The following is a 20,804-nucleotide window of genomic DNA, read 5'->3' as shown; positions in this document are numbered from 1 at the left end:
CATGTACATGCAGTTAAACACCATGGAACAAGACACCACCCCACTGTAATTGGGAAGGTGAAATAGCCTGTGTAACCAAGAAAATGTCTTCCTTGGTTACAAGAAAAAACGGGGGAATGAAGGGGTCACTTGGCCTTGGCCAAAGTGACTCCATTTTAGAATGCCTGTCTGCTTTAAAAATCCAGGGATCAGTCTGTCCCCCATAAGTATAAAGTTTGCAAACTTGCTGTCTTAGGACATCATGTGTTTATGTTTAAGCAAGAATTCAGTTGTGGTCAGCCGATTCTGAGAAATGTATGCAATATATAAATTACATGTGTTTTGCTTGCACCTGTCGAAAGTTGTGGTTAGAAGTTGTTGACAACTCAGGAAATTCTAGCTCACCACAAACTGAACTGGGAATTTCCAGTAAAATTTAGTTCAGAAAGAGGAACTAGAAATCTGTAAACAACCAGGGTATAAAAAGGACCCCAGAGCTTGAGTCGGGGGAGACGATCTTTACTGACCCCACCACTACGTGTGGTCATCGTCTACCTGTAGCTACAAATAAAGGTGTTTTTGTCCTCAACCTTTGGACTCCGAGTGATGACTCATAACAGCTTGGTAAGAACCCGGCAATTTATAGAGTGATTGGGGGGAATTCCCAAATCACCCCTTTCAAACCAAGCAATCTAACCACTGCTCTTTGCTGACAGAAAATAAGGTCATTCGATCTCAGCAAAGTAGTTATTGTTTAAGTATGACACACAGCATAAACAAACCACTGGTGTGTGGGCAACGTGAGTAGCAATGTTACTCTGTTGATGTAACTGCTATTATTCTCTGTAGCACTGAGAACGACAAGATTATGAACAGTCCTTCCCTCTGGAAGCGTGCTCACGGAATTGTCCCTTTTCTGTGTTCATTAGCACAGGACCCCATCTGTGTGTTTCATATAATGTTTTATTATTTTCGTTTTCCTTAAAAAACACTGGGCTCAGAAAGATGACCCGTTCCTAGACAAAACCTCTATTGAAGAGGGACCTTCAGGCAGACCAGTGCTGTGCTAGCCAATGCTGTTAATTTCACTAAGACCTTTTGTGACCAAATTAGAAACAGACAACTGTTAGCACAAATGCTTCTGCCTTTTTGCCTATAATCTTCACCAAGCTGACACGGAGTATTGATTTCTCCTGCGTGAATATCAGCTGGTGCCTCTTCTTCTTAGGCACTCTCAGCAAGCATTACGAGTTTCATAGCTTGTTGCTTGTATCCTTTTAAAAGAGAGGTTCTCAGGCTTACATCTTCTGTGAAGCCCATGCCATCTGTGGAAGGATAGGTTGTAGATACCACGTCAGCAAAAAAGAAAGCACAACACACTCATTGTTCTCTATTTTTGTCTTAAATATTGAAATCCATATGCCGTAACCAAGCGAAATTGGATAGGGCCATGGGCGCAAATCCACACTCAGTTGTGAATTTTGATGGAGAAATATTATTACCTAAATTCAACTCTTTGCCTCAGCTGGAGTAACCTACTGGATTAATTAGATTTACCTACATGTTGACTCACCATTGAACAATTAATTCAATCGGTTTACTTTAGCAGGAAATAAACAACATAATTTAAATCCGATATCTGGGGGCCAAGTTAGATGTAGCACTAAAAGGTTTTTTGAATGTAAGGTGTGCGTATTGATTGCTGAAATTATAGTAGGTGGGAGACACTCTGTTGCAATCCTGATAATTATTAAAATCCAAAAATGTACATAAATCTGTCTCCAGATGAGTCAGTACATGATGTTTTTAAGGCACTCAGAGGCTTGGAGCTTTGCACACTAGATTTCAAAGGAATAATAATAATAATAACTATTTATATTCCACTCTATCTCCCCGAGTGGACTCAAAGCGGATTACAACATACATAGATAGGCAAACATTCAGTGCCTTTAATACAGTGGAATAACAATGACATATAAATACACAGAACAAAGGTAATAGCTTCCCCTTTTATCTCTGGCTTACTGGAGCTGGTGCTCAACTCTGGCCTTGGGGAGGTGCTCTTGTTCCATTTCCAAGCCGAGGAGCCTGTTGTCCGTAGACACCTCCTGGTCATGTTGCCGGCATGGCTGCCTGGGCGCCTTTATTACCTTCCTGCCGAAGTGATACCTACTGATCTACTCACATTTGCATGTTTTCAAACTGCTAGGTTGGCAGGAGCTAGCGCTAACAGTGGGAGCTCACCCCAACTCAGCAGATTCAATGGTTTAATCTGTTGGGCCACTGTGACCCTGTATTGCCTTTATTTCCTACCATGGAAGAAAATAGTACTGTTTTGTCCTTGTGTCCCAAACATTGCATGGCCAGCAAGTGATGTGGCTTTACTTACTTGAAACCCCCCTCTACAATCATCTTAAATTATGAAGAAGCATGTGCCCCTATATTATCATAAACATTCCGCTAAAATGACTTTAAAATTATGTTGTTTAAGAAAGATATCACACAGTGTGGGTTTTGTGTATGTGTGTGTGCAGCATAGCCAACATGGTTACCCTGGATATATATCTGATCATTATCAGTCTCTTGAAGTCTCAAACACATCGATCCTAAAATAGAATTTTATGAGGATCAAAAAGCTAGGACGATAAACCTTTCCTCCTCTCTCATCTTCTCGGAGAAACTTGGATAAGAAAATGGCTTAAGCCCGTAAGAGTTTTCACCCTCCCTGCAACTGATATGCATGTGTGAATGCTGTTGATACCGAATAAAAAAGTAAGAGATAATATGTTTTTAAGACTATCAGGGTGGAGATGCACCTCTTCTATAATAATTCAACCTGAGCTGTTGTGAATTTAAATATCCTATTAAACTTTATTTTGTTTTTATAAGAAGTAAACTATTTGAGTCATTTTGACCTTAGGACGCAGGCTTGACCCTACCTTTAGGCAGGACAAAACAGTCATCACAGGTAACAGGTGCTGGTAAGATCAACAAAGAATCAGGAGCACAGTGTGTTGTCGAAGGCTTTCATGGCCAGAATCACAGGGTTGTTGTATGTCTTTCAGGCTGTATGGCCATGTTCCAGAAGTATTCTCTCCTGATGTTTCGCCCACATCTATGGCAGCCATCCTCAGAGGTTGTGAGGTATGGATAAACTAAGGAAAGGAGAGGAAAGAATATATATCTGTGTAGAGTCCAGGGTGTGGCAAGAGTCCTTTGTCACTGGGAAGCCAGCATTAATGTTTCAGTTAATCACCCTAATTAGCATTGGAAAGGTTTTGTCTCTTGCCTGGGGGCATCCTTTGTTCAGTCATTAGCTGTCCTCTGTCCTCAGAGTGTTGGTTCCCATCTACTGTTTTGATTTTAGAGTTTTTTTAATACTGGTAGCCAGATTTTGTTCATTTTCATGGTCTCTTCCTTTCTGTTGAAGTTGTCCACATGCTTGTGGATTTCAATGGCTTCTCTGTGTAGTCTGACATGATAGTTGTTGGAGTGATCCAGCATTTCTCTGTTCTCAAATAATATCCTGTGTCCAGGCTGGTTCATCAAGTGCTCTGCTATGGCTGATTTCTCTGGTTGAATTAGTCTGCAGTGCCTTTCATGTTCTTTGACTCTTGTTTGGGTGCTGCGTTTGGTGGTCCCTATGTATACTTGTCCACAGCTGCATGGTATCCGGTAGACTCCTGCAGAGGAGAGAGGATCCCTCTTGTCCTTCGCTGACCATAGTATTTGTTGGATTTTCTTTGTGGGTCTCTAGATAGTTTGTAGATTGTGCTTCTTCATCAGTTTGCCTATGCGGTCAGTGGTTCCCTTGATGTATGGTAAGAACACCTTTCCTCTGGGTGGATCTTTGGCTTGACTCTCATGGCTTGTTCTTGGCCTTACAGCTCTTCCGATGTCTGTGGTGGAATATCCATTGGCCTGTAGAGCCCAATTTAGGTGGTTGAGTTCACCTTGGAGGAGGTGAGGTTCGCAGATTCTTTGTGCACGGTCTGTCAGGGCTTTGATTGTGCTCCTTTTTTGACTTGGGTGATGGTTGGAGTTTTTATGAAGGTACCTATCTGTGTGTGTAGGTTTTCTGTAAACTGTGTGGCCCAATTGTTGATTGGGTTTGCGGATGACCAGAACATCTAGAAATGGCAGTTTTCCTTAATAATAATAATATAATAATAATTTTATTCTTATATCCAGCCCCATCTCCCCGGAGGGACTCGGGGCGGCTTACATGGGGCCATGCCCAGACACGACAGCACAAATCAGATAAAACATTAAACTGAGCAGTAAAACTTCAACATGATTAAAAACAGTCATAAAAGTCAATATAGACAATAATATTAAAATCCCGATTTGGGTCAAAAGATCCAGGCCAAGGTGCAAAGCAATATCAAGTTATCAGGGAGGGATAATTATACAGCAGGTGTAATACTTAAAGTGCTGAATGAATCCTAAAAACAATCCAGAGGGTCTACTGCTTAATAGGTAAATAACATGATCCCACAAGGATCAGTCAACGAAGGCCTTCTGGAATAGCCAAGTTTTCAGGCTCTTCCTGAAAGAAAGTAGGGTAGGGGCCTGCCTAATCTCCCTGGGGAGCGAATTCCACAGCCGGGGGGCCACGGCGGAGAAGGCCCTCTCCCTCGCCCCCACCAACCGCAACTGCGAAGTTGGTGGAAGCGAGAGGAGGGCCTCCCCCGACGAGCGAAGAGGTCGTGCGGGTTCATAGGGGGAAATGCGGTCTCGAAGGTAGGTGGGTCCCAAACCGTTTAGGGCTTTGTAGGTGATAACCTGCACCTTGAATTGGGCTCGGAAAATAAATGGCAGCCAGTGGAGCTCTTTAAACAGCGGCGTTGAGCGCGCCCTGTAATCTGCCCCAGTTAGAAACCTGGCTGCCGATCGTTGTACTAGTTGTAGTTTCCCTATTCCTCCTCCTTGTCAAAGCCAGTGAGCAAGGGTACATCTTAAGCTGTTTCTTGAAGGTGGGGGGGGGGAAGGTGGGGGGGGGGGAGAAGGGGGCCATCTTTAACTTCTTAGGAAGGGTGTTCCAGAGGTGGGAGGGGGTGGCCACAGAGAAGGCCCCTTCTCCTTCCAACGCTTGAGACGGGGGTGGGACCGAGAGCAGGGCCTCCTCCGATGACAGCAGTGTCCAAGTTGGTATATAGTGGGAGATGCGGTTCATCAAATAGTCTGGACCTGAGACATTTAGGGCTTTTTTTAAAAAAGCATGTTACACATAGATACAGTAATAGTATAACTGGGAATTTATTCTATGGAAAAATTACACATAAATGATTTTTATAGAAAACATCATTTCTGAAGAGGAAATTGCATTTCTATGCAGAAATTAATATTTCTGTATTGAAATATTACTTACCAAGCATAAAATGTTGTCTCCTGTTCAGCAGATGTTTTCTGCATAAAACAAACACATGCTAATTTTGTACAAAAGTCCCAAATTGCATATAGCCTTTGAAAATTGTGTGGTTGAAGAAAATGGCTGAAAGTGCTCATCATTGCGACATTGGAGAAGAAATGTATCCGTAGGCTGTGCTCAGTGACTCTGGCAGCTAAAGTCAGAAAGTACCTTTTCTCAATTGTGGTGGGTTATAAACAAGAACTTGTGGTAAAATATTGGAAATGTCATATTAGAGCTGTGTTGCTAGCATAAGAAACTCAACACAAAATTCTTGGAGGGACATGACACTATTTAAGCATTGCATGAATTCCTCCCAACCCCACTATTCATGTGCACGTGTGAATGTTAGTGCAGACCAAAAAGTGAAAAAAATCTTTTAAATATACACGCACAGAGAGAAAGATAGAAAACACACACACAATAGCATCCATGTGTATATTCTAGCTGATCTAGGCTTAACAACTACATTCTACAATGCAGAAATGCAAACACTGTCTTAGTATCATGTGAAAATGCCCCGAGGTAACATTCTTGGTAAAGTGGGAAGATAGAAAAGACTGTCAGGCTGAGAGGCAGTGGCTGTCAGCAAGTGCTGCAAATGTACTCTTTAATTATTCAGTGCTGTATTTGACCTAGGGCATGTCCTTATACGGCTTCTCTCAGGATCAGATGCTGTTCTCCATTGGTTTGCAGCATGATGACTGACAGACCAAGGTGGATAGTCTTCTCCCTTGCCAGCTTTCTGCCATGGATGCAGGTGGGAGCTTATTTATCCCCAACTGGGATGCACAGCTATAGGTACCAACATTTACTACAGCCGTATTCCCTAAGATCTTGGAATCATATGAGTTTTCTAATCCTTCATCAATGTAGGAAAACTACTGCTACAGCATCCCTGTTAAAGGTTCCTCCAGTCTTAAAATCATCTAATAAGTGGTATCTCATTGTAAATGAGCTGGGGGAAAATATTATTTGAGCTATTTAATGAATGTATGTATTTACTTTATTTTTATTCTGCCTTTCTCCCATTTCAGGGACTCAAGGCAGCTCACAGCAAATATGACAGGAAACAATTAAAACATTAAAATTGCATTAAATATGAATATAAAAATTAAAAAAGAAATATCTCATGTCCTGAACCTAAAAATATTAGAATATATTTAAAGCTACACTTAAAAACTACACAGCCTCGCAAATTCCCACACACATCATCTGCAGCAATCTGTCTCTCATCATTCCATAAACACTTGATGGCAGAGGTATATTTTCATTTGCCTGCAAAAGGCAAACAGGGATGGGGCCATCTTTCTAGGGAAGGAAGTTCCAGAGTCTGGGAGAAGTCACCGAATAGGCCCTCTCCCATGTTCTCACCAAATACACCTGTGGGGGTGGGGTGACAGAGAGAAGGCCTTCTACAGATTATCTTGGTGTTCTTGGGGCCCTTCCAGACATGCCCAAAAATGCGGGATCTGTCACACTTTTACCTGAGGTGTCCAAACGACACTTCAGGTAAAAGCAAATTATTTCAGAACAAAGTAGGTTTTCCCTGTTTTGTTCTGAATTAATTAGACACTTGGTAAGATCTTAGGTAAGACCCGGGTCTTACCAGATGAGGCTCCTATGTGGATTGGGCCTAGGGACTGCATTATGCGATCCTGAGACCCAATCCACTCAGCCATCTCAGTTTCCGAAAAGACACCCACCCTCTCCCTCCAAACCTCCAAAACAAACCTTAAAACTTTTTTTTAAAAAAAAATGGGCCGGGCCACCATTACAGTGCCAGGAGAGGGGGGAGGAATGAACCCCCCCCCCCGGTCTCCTGGTGCATCATTTCTACATACCAGGAAAATGGAAGGATCACCGTAATGGCAGCCCAGTATGTTTTTTTAAATTGTAAGGCTTGTTTTCTGAGATTTCAGGATGGCTGGATGCCATCCCAGTAGTTACTGAGATGGTATCTAGACCCCCCCCCCCCTGAAAAGCCCAGGTTTTGGGTGTGTGTGTGAACTTAAACTTGCACCGAAGCAGGCTTTTTAAACCCACTTTGGTGCCAGTTTAAGTTATATCTGGAAGCGCCCTTACATGCTCATATAGAGATATATGGTTTTTCAAATACCTGTGCCCAAGCTGTATAGACTTTATGGGTCAACTTGGGTGATCTTGGTTGACCCATACACTTTCAGAAAACCCCATAAGTTGGAAATGACTTGATGGCAAGTAAAATTAACAGTCTTTAAGCTAGACATCCCAGCAACTTCAGTTTTCTCTTGTAAAACATGGCCTACTTCTTCCTTATGGTCTTTGCTGCCCATTCCAGTCTATTGATGTTTTTTCCCTAAACTATGGTGTTTAAAACTAGAATATTGTTTCAGATGAAGTTCTGGGTACAGTCTACCAGCCAGGTACACATCTGCCTAACAGCACAATATAATTTACATTTTACCAGCTTGTTAACAACAATATTATAGACTTATAAGACTCACTAAAATCCAAGATAAATTGCTACTACAGCATTCCCTTGATATATCAAATGAGTAGCTTTTTTTGTTTATTTTTTAAAAGACAAAGTCAGCCTGACAAGACCTTTCTTTGAGAAACTTTACTCGTAGAGTTGGAAGAGACCTCGTGTGCCATCCAGTCCAACCCCCTGCAAGAAGCAGGAAAATCTCATTCAACGCACCTTAATGCTTTAGATTTACCATGAAAATTACTCCCACTCTGTTCTCATGAGAATGTTTTTACAAAATCCCTTGATGTATGCTTGTCAACACAACATGTTATGCCATCCCCTGAGCAGGGTGAAAGAAGAAGGCCTATTCCCCATTGTCACTAACAGAGCTTGGGAAATTTATTTCCTTGGACTACATCTTTCAGAATCCCCATAACAGTATAAACACTGTCCATGCTGGCTAAGGGATTCTGGTTGTCAGTTCAGAAGAAAATGTTTCCAACCTCCGATTTCCATACACTGTGTCTGAACTTGAAGATTCCCATTTACTTATCTCTGGTGCACCTATCTCTGTATTACTTTAATCCTTTCTGGAAGTAATATAAGATAGCAATTCTGTAGATACATGCTGAATATTGGTCTAAATCCTTTTGTCAGTTCTAACTAGAGAAGACCTAATAAAGCAATAGAATTTACCTGTGTTTTATCTTACATTTAACTATGGAGTCAATGAGTTTATTCTCATTCAGATTAAGCCATAATTCTAGGCAATATTTATTATTTGAACCTCATGCTAAAATCTCATATCTTCAGATACTGTAGTCTTTTTTATAGGTTGTTTAAAATGTTTATGACAGTTTTCCTTCATTTATAAGGATGAAAAACATCTATTTGGAAATTGCGGCAGATAGAAGTAGAAAGGAGGAGGAGGTTCCAGCTGACAAAAAGATTGATTCTCAGTTAAAACAGACACTTCATCAGATCTGTAGCTTTTGAATGACTGTGTCAAAGATGAAGCCTGACCAGCCAGCATTCTTTGGACTAGTGAAAAATTGCTATCATTTAAAAACTCAAACACCATATTTATACTACAGATGTTCTCTTAACACAGGTTTCTGGGAAGAAAACAAGATAACCAAAAATTCTTGATTATAGCTTAAGAAAGCAATGCAATTTTGGGCTTCCAATCAATTGCCTCCCACATCCCTGGGATCTCACTGATGTAGAATCTCTGGCTATTATGTGTTGCCCTTTGTCAGTTTTGTTGATAAAAAGTTAAAGAGTCCACACATGCTTAAATAATAGAATTTAAACTGATGAACTTTACTGTTTCTTTCAAGGGCATAGAATTATGCACCATAGCTTGGAAATGTAATGCCTTGGGAATTCTGGGAACTGCAGTCCATTTTTCCCCAAACTCTAAATGAGAGGAAGCATGGATACATTATGCTTAAATTGAGATCAATAATACCTTTCTGGGAATGCAGAAATATATTCTTTTGAGAAAACCACCCTACAAAATATTATTAGTTGCATAAGATATACACATCTTCACTGAAGCTTTGATCTCTGCTGTTAGAAAATAAAACCTGGGCTGTAGCACAGCTTGTAAATCACCAGCAGTAATAAGATCTACCAACCGAAAGCCCGGACGGGGTGAGCACCCGACTGTTAAGCCCTGCTCACTGTTTACCTGAGCAGTTTGAAAACAGCTGAGCTGTAAATAGAGAAATTAGATACCGTTAATTTAGCGGGGGGCGTATTTTACGACACCATAAATTGCCAGTGACCAAAAAGAAGGAGGAAGTCCTGATGGCTTTTTGTCATAGAGAATGGAACAACAGCACCCCTCTGTGGCTGAATCTGAGCACAACCTGCAAGGCACAACTTCCGAACACGATCTCCAAGGCACCGAAGCTGGACTTCAAACACAACATATCTCCTTTCTATCTTTTCTGTTCTGTTCTGTTCTGTTCTGTCCTGTCCAAAGGGCATTGAATGTTTGCCATATATGTGTACTGTGATCCACCCTGACTCCCCTTGGGGAGTCAGGGCGGAATATAAATAAAGTGCTATCATCATCATCATCATCATCATCATCATCATCATCATCATCATCTGACTTGGCCATGGTGGTCCGCGCCTTAGTTACCTCTAGATTGGACTACTGCAATGCGCTCTATTTGGTACTGACTCTGAAGATGGCTCAGAAATTGCAGTTGATACAAAGATTGGTGACCAGGTTATTAATTGGAGCGCATTACAGGGAACGGTCAACCCCCTGTTTAAATAGCTCCACTGGCTGCCAATAAGTTTCCGGGCCCAATTCAAGGTGTAGGTTATCATCTACAAAGCCCTAAATGGTTTGGGACCTGCCTATCTTCGTGATTGCATCTTCTTCTATGAACCTGCGTGAGCTCTAAGATCTGTGGAGGAGGCCCTTCTCTTGCTCCCACCACCGTCTCAAGCCTTCTCTGTGGTGCCCCCCCCCCGCGCTCTGGAACTCTTTCCCCAGGGAGATTAGACTGGTACCCACCTTGTCCACATTCCACAAAGATCTAAAAATGTGGATGTTCTGTTGTGCTTTCGATTAAACAGTTCACAGGAAATCCTGCGCCCACTATAACTACCATCAGTCCTCGCACTTTATCTCTGTCCTTCGTCCTATAGCTTTAGCACTAAATGACATTGCTCCTTCAGTTCTAATTTATTATTCTCCTTCATTTTGTCCTCCAGTCCTATTCTGGAAGTATACTACACAAGTCCCTTCCCCCCAAATTTCAGTACTCATTACGGGACAGATTTTTGGTTGTTGATGATGCTGTTTTATTGTCTTTTGTAATGTTGTTGATTTTATTGAGTTATGTTTTAATCTATGGTTGGTTTTAATCTTGTTGGATTGGGCTTGTTCCCCATGTAAACTGCCCCAAGTCCCTTCAGGGAGATGGAGACAGGATATAAAACTTAAGTTGTTGTTGTTGTTGTTGTATGACACAGCAAACAAGATAGATATGCTGGATTTCGTATAACAAAATCACAAGTCAAACACTTCCCAAGTGTCTAGGATTGTGTGATGTATTTTTATTATTATACCTGAGTTTTTAACAATTCAGAAATTGTTGCTGGCACATGGCAAAGTTAGATCACATAGTTTTAACCTTTATGACTCCCCCCCCCACCAAATTCTGAGAAGTATAGTATAACAAAAAAGATTACTATTTTTTTCTTTCAGAAATCCTTCTTGCTTACTTCCAGCCATCAAGAAATGAATTTAGAGAAAGCATCTGAACTGTGGATTTCTGAGCCGTTGTAAAGCCTATATGTATATGTAAATCCTCTTACTTGCAGAATGTTCCAAAGATGCAAGAAGAAACATTCAAGTGTTTGTCAAAAGTGTGTTCAGAAATATATTTAATACAAAGGAGATAAAACCACAAAATCTAAAACATTTGTTTTACTATGTAGACTCCACATTATCTGTGTTACATTTCAGAATTACATAAATAGAAAGGTTATGTTTGTTAATCTGAGAAACAGACTTCATTCATTAATGACCTAAGATCTTTTTCCCTCTGAAGGCATGCCTCCACACCATGATTCCTGTTACTATTTTTGGGAGTGAGGAGCTCTCTGGAGTCCCTTTCCCTTGGCTCTGGTCAAGGCACACCAGCAATATGATGGACCTCATCATAAGCAGGCTTCCTCCTGTTTCTACACACTTTAAAATCAGAGTGTCACAAATGCTATCACACAATGCAAGACTAGGTACTTAGAAGTGGAAAAAGACACAAAATGTAATGTGTGATGGTCATTGTTGTATTTCTTCATGTAATTAGCACTTTATGACTTTTACTTATGAGCATTCTTAAGTTTTCCTCAAGTCTACTCTTGCCGTCATTACCCCACAAGAACAGACATTTCAATGGTAATTTTTAAAATATCTATATGATAAATTGCTGAAATTTTGCAATATAGAATATTTCCCAAAATCCCAAAATTTTGCACTTTTGTTACTGCATAGTTACCCTTATTTTTTAAAAAGAAAGAAAGAAAATGAAATCGATATGGATGGAGATCATCATTCTGCTCATGATGGCAGATGAAGTGGATGATAAGGTAGATTAAATTCTCCACTTTTAAACAACATGAATAGGTACGGAATGCCACGATAAGAAGATGCCCCTGCTTTCACCTGCTCTCTCCCTCAAATGGGATGAAGTCTGGTGTCTACACAAGCATCCTGCATCAAAGCTAAGGCTGCAAGTCACTGAGTTGGTTGCAGACAAGGACTTGCCTTATTCACTGTTGGTGAAGGATCTGGTGGTGATCCAAGGAGACATCACATTCCTCACTCAAATACGCTCACAATGTAATGAAGTCAAAAAGATCCTGGAAGAGCTAAAGCTGCATTTGGTTGAGGTTACTGATGAGGGAGCCACTTTGGGTGGAAGTTATGTCCTTTTCACAGGTAGAGTGTTAATTGTGGGCATATCCAAATATTATTTTATTTATCCCGTTCTGGTTAGTGCACCAGGACGATGACAGGCTAGTGACGCACAATCTTCTTTATATCACTGGCAGGTGGCTAATTTTTCTAATTGTTATGCATATTTACATATTAAAGCTAAGTTGTGTCATCAAAATGGGATTAATTGTGTTTTTAATTCATCTTTTTCTTGTTTCTTGTTTTAATTTTGTTCCATTTACATTTTATATTAATTTGAATGAGTCATCAAATCAAATCTTATTTTAAATACATTAATCATCACTGATTTCAATAGCATTTTTGATCAAACAGGTGCCTGAAATTCAACCTGTAAGATCTGGCCCTTAAAGTATGAGTTAATGCCATGTTGCAATGACAGTTTTGCACTTACACTGAGCTGATTGAGGCTGGCACTAAGGGTCAAGGTAGATGTTAAGGGAAATACATACTTCCTACAATTTACTTGTTTTATATCAAATTTTACTAAGAGATAAATGCCTCACCAATCACATATGCCATTTCGAAGTCTGATTGGTGAGGCATTTATCTCTTAGTTGTCGAAGGCTTTCATGGCTGGAATGACTGGGTTGCTGTGAGTTTTCCAGGATGTATGACCATGTTACAGAAGCGTTATCTCTATGTGACCTTGGGAAGGCCAATACCTCTCAATCTACACCTTCTACACCCAGGTTTGTGAATTGTGAGTATTTGGAAGCTTTTTGAGTATATAGGGAGGGACTATTCTCAGAACAACAAAAAAGAAGAAAAGGACATGGAAGCTGTGCCCTTGCATGATCCATTAGGGCACAGGATATGACAAGCAATAGATTACATGATATAATGACATAAATCTGTTCAGATTCTATCACTTTCCAAAGCACTGGGAAAATTTCATTTCTAAAATTTTGAGCTCTTGACAGGTTCAGAAGGAACCATATCCTGTAGCCCATAGCATGTACCTTGTGGGCAAGAATAAGTAGTTTGCAAACTAAGATGATAATCCATGTTTTATGGAAGGTGTGCTAAAGTCCATGTTTTATGGGTCAACTAAGCAAGTATAGGAGAAACATTCCTACCTGCAGTATATACCTGTCCTATTTAATTGCCTATTATTTCCTTCAATGAAGTGCTAGGGAAATATATGGACATTTTTTTTATTTGCAATGCAACCTGTCTTAATATCGGGACCAAGATCTGGATGCACAAAATATACTGAAAATAAAACACAATTATATAGACATCTGCCATTACATTTCTTTTTCAAGAAAATGAAGATATTTATCTGAACGGAGTTCATGAAGGCAAGCAAATATATTCCAGCTGCCAGTGATTTTATTTTAGAAAGAGGCTTAATGAACTTTATAAGGTAATTGTAAGTTGTATTGTGCAGGAAAGGTCTTTATACCAACTAATGAAATGCGGCTACCTCTTCATTAAAATCTGTGAGATGTTTCATAGCAATTCTCTACATTGTAACCATGGAAATGGGGTAATATATAGCATCAGAACGAAGTGATATGTAGCAATGAAATGCCCCCAGATACTGAATGTTTGCTGAAACACTTAAAACAAATCAAATAGCTTGATGGTTATTCCATAAACCCAAGTAGCCAGCATTGTATATCTTCTTTATGTAGAGGAGACAAAATTGACTGCTGAGGCCAAAAACAGCAACATATTTTCAGCGTAACAGTCTTGGCACAGTTTCTAGCCACATGTGTTGTGATTAATGGCCCAGATAGGTATTTACGTATCTCCTGGACCAAGAAAAAGTGACTTTTTTGAACCAAGGAAACATATTTATGGGTGGCTGTTGACCACGCAAGAAACTACAACAAATTCCAAAATCCACAAAAGAGTGATATCTTTATTGGCCAACCAAAATGAAGAAAATACATCTTGTAAGCTTTCAAATCATACAAGAGAAGAAAAGGGACAATTTGTTCGAATCCCATGCTTACAACTGGAGTCACCTCTGTTGTTAGTTACAATGATCTGGAGGGATCTCAAATGTAGGCAGAGACCTTCTTGGTCTTGTGGGGATGTGGGACTAAGGGCAGCAAAATATGGTTAATAAAATTTCATCTCTATTAGCAACAGAAGAGTAACTTCCCTTGGGATTCTGGCTGCTTCTGCCTTCTTTGAAGCTAACTGTCCCTGTCTTAGGCAGCGAACATTGAATTTCTCAAGAACTAAAGCTCTCAGAATCCCCCAGGACATATGACCACATTTCTTAGTGTAGATATTTGATTCTTCTATGCTCAGTGATGCCTGAGTGATTATCTTAGAGGCTCAGGCTTTAGTTACAAGGCACATGACAGCAACATCCCTTGAACAAATGCTACCTGGTAAACACACTGTTGTGTTCATTTCATTTCTTTCATCTGTGAGAGCCAAAGTTTCAGTCCTTTAAAAGAATGTCCTAAGAGAATTAAGAAGAGCCCCACCTGATCAGATCAAAGGCTTGTTTAGCTATATTTCTCTACAGATTCTGTTCCCAGACAGATGCCTATGTCAGCGTGCCAGAAGTGTAAAAATACACACACACCCCCCCACACACACTTGTGTTTCCCAAAAAACTGATATACACAGAAGCACAGTCAAAAGAATATCGAGTCATCAGGACTAGCAGCCATTTATAGCTTTATCCTCATCATGTTACAGCATGAGTTTATTTAAACCAATATACAGGTTGTGGAGTAAGTAATGCCATCACACAGTCAAAATCTGTTATCATGGCTGCAGTTCTCCAGAGAAAGGCACCTGGCGACCAAAAATATTGTCAGCTTTCTGATCCTAAGCTCAGCCTCCCAGTTTTTTCTAGTAACATCTCTTAAGCGCTGACAAAAGCTACCGTGCATTGTTCTTTAAAGGATTTTCTTCTTCCCTCCTACCTTGTATTAAGAGCCAACTGTCTAGCTCCAGCAAATTCCCACTGAAACATGTTACCAAACTATCAGGTCAGGCATGGGCAAACTTCAGCCCTCCAGGTGTTTTGGACTTCAATTCCTAACAGCCTGCTGGATATTAGGAATTGTGAGAGTTGAAGTCCAAAACACCTGGAGGGCCGAGGTTTGCCCATTTGTCATGTAAGGGACTTTGTGAGGTAAAGGACTCCGTCCAAGTATTGCACTGGGGCAATCCACACAGTAGTGCTGTTCACAAAAATCTCATAAAGGACGTGCATCAAGACCAGTGGTTCTCAACCTGTGGATCCCCAGATGTTTGGCCTTCAACTCCCAGAAATCCTAACAGCTGGTAAATTGACTGGAATTTCTGGGAGTTGTAGGCCAAAACACCTGGGGACCCACAGGTTGAAAACCACTGATCAAGACCATTCTGAACCCTTTGAAAGATGGAACACTGATGCCAGGCTTGTTAACTGGGTGTTTTTACTAAAGCCTCAAGTTCCGAGATCCAGAACCTGGTAGAAAAACATAATTTCCTTTCACACCATACCATTAAAAAACCATGATTCCAGTTTGACTATCACAGCCAGTACCACATGGGCTTTCAGATTACACTGTCCAACATCTAGCATTTGTTGCCTCAAATGCTAGATCTGTTTCTGGGTATAGAAAATCATCGTAGCCATATCTAAGAAAATGATACAGTCTATCCAATCTAATTTTCTGTATCAGCACCCCAAATAACTCCAGGAACAAGCCTAAAAACTAAAACACCCATACCAGCATATAATACCATTTTAAAGGAGCTGTATTGACTTCCACTTTAAATTCAAGTTCATGTTTTAGCTGGAGAGCCTTCACTGAACAGGAAGTTGGACTCTATGACCCATGAGACCCCTTCCAACTCTATGATTCACCCCCCCCCCCCTAAATGGTTTGAGATTTGGGAGAGGGCCTTCTTAGCTGTGGTACCACAACTATACACTTGTACAACCTTGGAGGTCCAACTGCTGCCTGCTTTGCTTTCTTTCCAGTGCCACGTCAAATAAAGACTTTCTTGTTAAAGATTTTAATACAATTTTATTTCAAAGGTATACATGCATACGGTTTTAAATTCTTTCAGGAACGTTTTTGGTTGTTGCTTTTTAAAATGTTTTCAACTATTGCTAGATGTTTTCATCTTGTTAAAAATATTTCTGTTTTAATTGTATGCTGATCTGAGAATTGGTCATAAAGGGCAAGATAGAAGTGGTTTAATAATAAATAAATAAATAAATAAAAGTATTAATTAATTTTAAATCCTTTCAAGGCAAGGGGTTTTTATTTTAAGGAATAAGCAACAGCCAAGAACAATTTAGATGATTTCTAGTAGATTAATGAAAACCTGTGCTCTTCTCCCTTAGGCCTGTAGGCAAAGCCTTCCTTTGCAGCTGTGTGAAATGTCATTACACAAATGTCATAGGCCCCTGTTGGCTAGTGGCCATGACATCATCATTGACCCATGACACAGTTCCTCTTTTTCACGTCTGGTACCATTTTGTGTCTTTTGAAAAATATACCTTTTCTATATAATATAATTGTAAAAATACTTCTCTCTTACTTTTTTAGAGCTTCAGGTGAGGATTGCTGAATCATTCGAACTGGACAGCCTGTAGCTACATCTTTGAACACGCCAGAAATGATGGCAATCACAGGCAAAGATATAGGTCCTACTTATCTCTGCTAAATAATAAAGTTCTGCCACTGCAATTATGTGGAAATCTGGGAGAGCAATGGACATCTATCTGGCGATGGATCCTTCTCCTTGGTACAAATCCCCCTTCCAGTTGGGGGCTGTTTGGGTCAGATAAATGGAAATGTTCCTGGTGTCAGCTGACGACCATTGGGGAAACCATTGCAAAAGAAGACCCTAAATGTCTCCTTGAAAAATATTGAGAGGAATATTCACTACCATGCAATTTCTTGTTACAGTAATGTATATCACCTAGATCAGGGCTTCTTAAACTTTTTCCCACTTGCAACCAATTTCCACATGATACACTTTCACATGATCCCAGGTATATAGACATACTAGCTTGTGGACCCGGCGATGCCGGTATTATTCGTCTTTTAGTGTTATGTTTTCTGTTTGGAGTGGGTGAACTGCAATTCCCAGAATTGTGGCTGAATCCTCCCCAAACCCTGCCAGTATTATAAGTTGGCCATTTTGGGCCTGTGTACCAGGTGTGCTGCAGTACTCTCTGGATGGGGGTGAACTACTGCAACTTCCAGATTCCCGGGGCAATTGCCCCGAAATATCTATCAGTATCCCCAGCAGGTAATATTCAGTCTGTGTGCCAAGTTTGGTCTAGAATTGTCATTGGCTATATTCAGTGGTCTTTGGATGGAGGTGAACTAAACTCCCAAAATCAAGGCCCCTTCCCACAAATACCTGCAGTATGTTCAGTAGGTCATGTTTATCTGGCTGCAGGTGAACTATAACTCCCTTTTTCCCAAACTTGTCCAATATGTTGTATTGGTTATGGGGGCTCTGTGTGCCAAGTGTGATGCTCATTCATTGCAGGTGAACTATAAATCCCAGTACCTACTACTCCTCAACTTCCAGTCCAGTTTCCCTCAAAACCCACCAGTAGTCAAATCTGGGCATATTGGGTCTGCATGGCAAGTTTGGCCAAGAGCCATCATTATTTGGGTTCATAGTGTTCTGGGTATAGGTGAACTACAACTCCTCTATATTCCTCAGTAGGAGTGACAGTGCTCTGACTTGATGCAGGGTGAACTACAACTTCCACCATGTGGAGTCAGTTCCTAAACTCCTCCAGTAAGTTTAGTTGGAGCTCAGTTCTGCTCTGTTTGTTATGCAGAGAGATTGGAAAGGAAAGGGCAGTGGGCGGGGCCATGCAAATTCCACAGCAATGGCGAACCCTGGGATGCCTGCCTGTGGTGGAAGAAAAAGCAAAATCTAGGATTAAATGGTCCTCAAACGAAAGCATTACTTGGGTGGTGGGCCGTAGTGTTGGGGAGGACATGGGCAGGAGCTGGGCTGCATATTCATGGCGCTCGCTGTGACCACAATGTCAGTGGAAAAGAGTGACTTGCTAGATTGACCCTGGGAACTATAGCCAGTTTGTGGAGGCTGTCTGTGTGAGCAGACATTTGTGCAACATACACATACAGGTTTTCGCTTTTATTATGGATTTACATTTAGATTAGATAAAATGGGTATAAAAATCAAACATTTGCTGATAATAAATCAGCATTTGCAAGGCTTGCTAAACAGGTTGGTTCTCTTTTTTTATTAAGTACAGCTGACTATTTTCCGTAAACACTGCACATTGGTGCTAATAGATTTGTGTAAAAATTTGGCGACCCCTGTTTTTTCTTATGGGATTCCATTTGGGATCAGGACCCATACTTTAAGAAGCAGTTACCCAGGTAATTATGGCCTATGCCTCCTGCCTCTATCCTTTCCCATAGGTGCCTCTCTATTTAGCAATAACTTTAATTCACTAATTCTCCACTCTTTGGGAAGACAATCTTTTCTCCTTCACATTTGAGGTCTCATTTCCAATGTTCCAAACTCGTTATTTTTGTGTGCCCAAGTCAATTTATGACAATCTAAAAGTGAACCTATCACAGGGTTTTTGTGGCAGAATTGCACACATTGTAGAGTTGGAAGAGACCACAAAGGCCATCCAGTCCAGCCCTCTTGCCATGCAGGAACACCCAATCAAAGTACTCTCAATTGATGGTCACCCAGCCTCTCTTTAAAAACCTCAAGAGAAGGAGATTCTGAGGAAGCTTATTCCATTGTCAGGAAGGTATTCCTAATGTTTAGGTAGAATATCTTGAGTGCTGTAGTCAAGCACACAAACCACTATACCTTGCTGGGTTTCTACCGATAGCACACTTTAAAAATAAAATGATAACGAATTTTAATACAGTAAATACAAGGTTTCTCTATGGTTAACTTCAACTGGATGTTGGATGGAGAATTTCCATAGAGGACCTAGAGATTGATAGAGAAATGCTCTTTCTAGGAATCTGTAGGTCCTGCATGGCAACTTGATGGCAAACCTCTAGCAAAAGAGTTGGCCTGGAGGATCGAGAGATTCCTAGGGAGAACATGTTAATAAAATAGGTGAATAATAAAATTTGCAAATACCCACAAATGTGGGTGTCTGGTTTTAATACCCATAGCAAAATCAGCTGCATTCATTACATGATGGCAGACATTGTAATGTCAGGGTTGGGTTACAGACGTTACATCTTAAAATGATTGATTCCTTCCTTCCAAATCTATAAGATTTGCTTGGTTCCCGTTTGATAGATATTCACCTCCACTTAAAACACACAAAAAAAGAGAGATTGAGGAGAGGGTATTTATAGCCCAGTATGTAAGGCCAATCTAAAATCTAGCCTTGCAAATTCTGGTCATGGGCTTGGTTTCCCCTTTCCACCGTTGGTGCTTTTAATCCCTTCCCTTGTTAACAGCTGCTGGTTTCAGCATTACAAGGAACAGAAGCTTGTGTGTGTCGCTGCACATCTCAGAATGGGGAAGACAACATTCTGCCTGTCTTATTTCAGGGCCCACGTACTGCCTTTGACGCTCGCTCCGAAAGCAGGCTTTGGCTAATGATCAAGCGGCATCCAGACTGCGGTGCAGTCGTCATCCTGGATTTCGTTGCGGGTTCTGCCTCCTGCCTTCTCTCTAGCTGTAAAGGTCTCTGAAGTGGCAGTGAGTCTAGAAATTGATAAATAATGGAGGGCTTTGTGCCAGTGTTTTTCAAATGTGTAAAAATGTCACTTACAAATGTTGGAGTGATTACTTGCTAATTATAAATGACATTTTAACAAACTGAATCTCTGTTTAGTTGCAACATTTCACTCTTGCAATAAGGCCTCTGCTGTTTTCTTTGGACACAAGAAGAAGTGTGAGGATATGTTCCTCTCTCTATCTCTCTCCTTTATAAATACACACACATACGTACATGGCTTACCTAGTGGCTGTACAAGGACAATTTTACTATCTGAAATGGCATCCTGCACGTCAAGGAAACCTTTGGAACCTAATGCAGAAAAGAGTACAAGCTTTCGAACCTTCTCTTTCCCCAGTACAATTTAAGCATAATAAATTAAATAACCAACATTTTGCAGTCTTTTTGTGTCACTTCAAATCAATTAATGAATGAAGCCACTTTGCTTAATGATAGGGTTGGCCATGGGAGAGCTACTGGGGACAGGCAGGAGGAATGCATTGGTTGTCAGCAAAAACTTCAACGAGGGCATACATTTAATCCCCTGCCCACCACATACATGCACACGTGCACATAGAGACAATACCTATTCTGATATACTTTGCCACCAATTCTGGGGATGAATGTGGTGAAGGCACTTCAGGTTTGCTGAAGGGGAAGATTGCTTTGCCTAGTCTTCTCCGTCCAATTTATCCTGATCAATACTGTTATTCAGCAGTAGTCTTGATCAAGATCATGAAGGGGAGGGTGATAAGTCCTGTCTTATCAGAATTAGGCTTTCACTTGACTCCATTCCCCATGGAGAAATGTT

The 20,804-nt window shown here is 40.7% G+C and overlaps 1 long non-coding RNA gene across 1 annotated transcript; it reads left to right on the top strand.

Annotated features, from left to right (window-relative positions):
- Positions 1-4,984: 4,984 nt before the first annotated feature.
- Positions 4,985-20,385, top strand: LOC134297396 (uncharacterized). Its single transcript, XR_010004120.1, has 2 exons — positions 4,985-17,043; positions 19,824-20,385. It is a non-coding gene; the product is annotated as an uncharacterized LOC134297396 (long non-coding RNA).
- Positions 20,386-20,804: the final 419 nt, after the last annotated feature.

This window comes from Anolis carolinensis, chromosome 3 (assembly GCF_035594765.1).
Source record: "Anolis carolinensis isolate JA03-04 chromosome 3, rAnoCar3.1.pri, whole genome shotgun sequence".
Lineage (NCBI taxonomy): Eukaryota > Metazoa > Chordata > Lepidosauria > Squamata > Dactyloidae > Anolis > Anolis carolinensis.
This window is presented reverse-complemented; position numbering and strand designations above follow the sequence as displayed.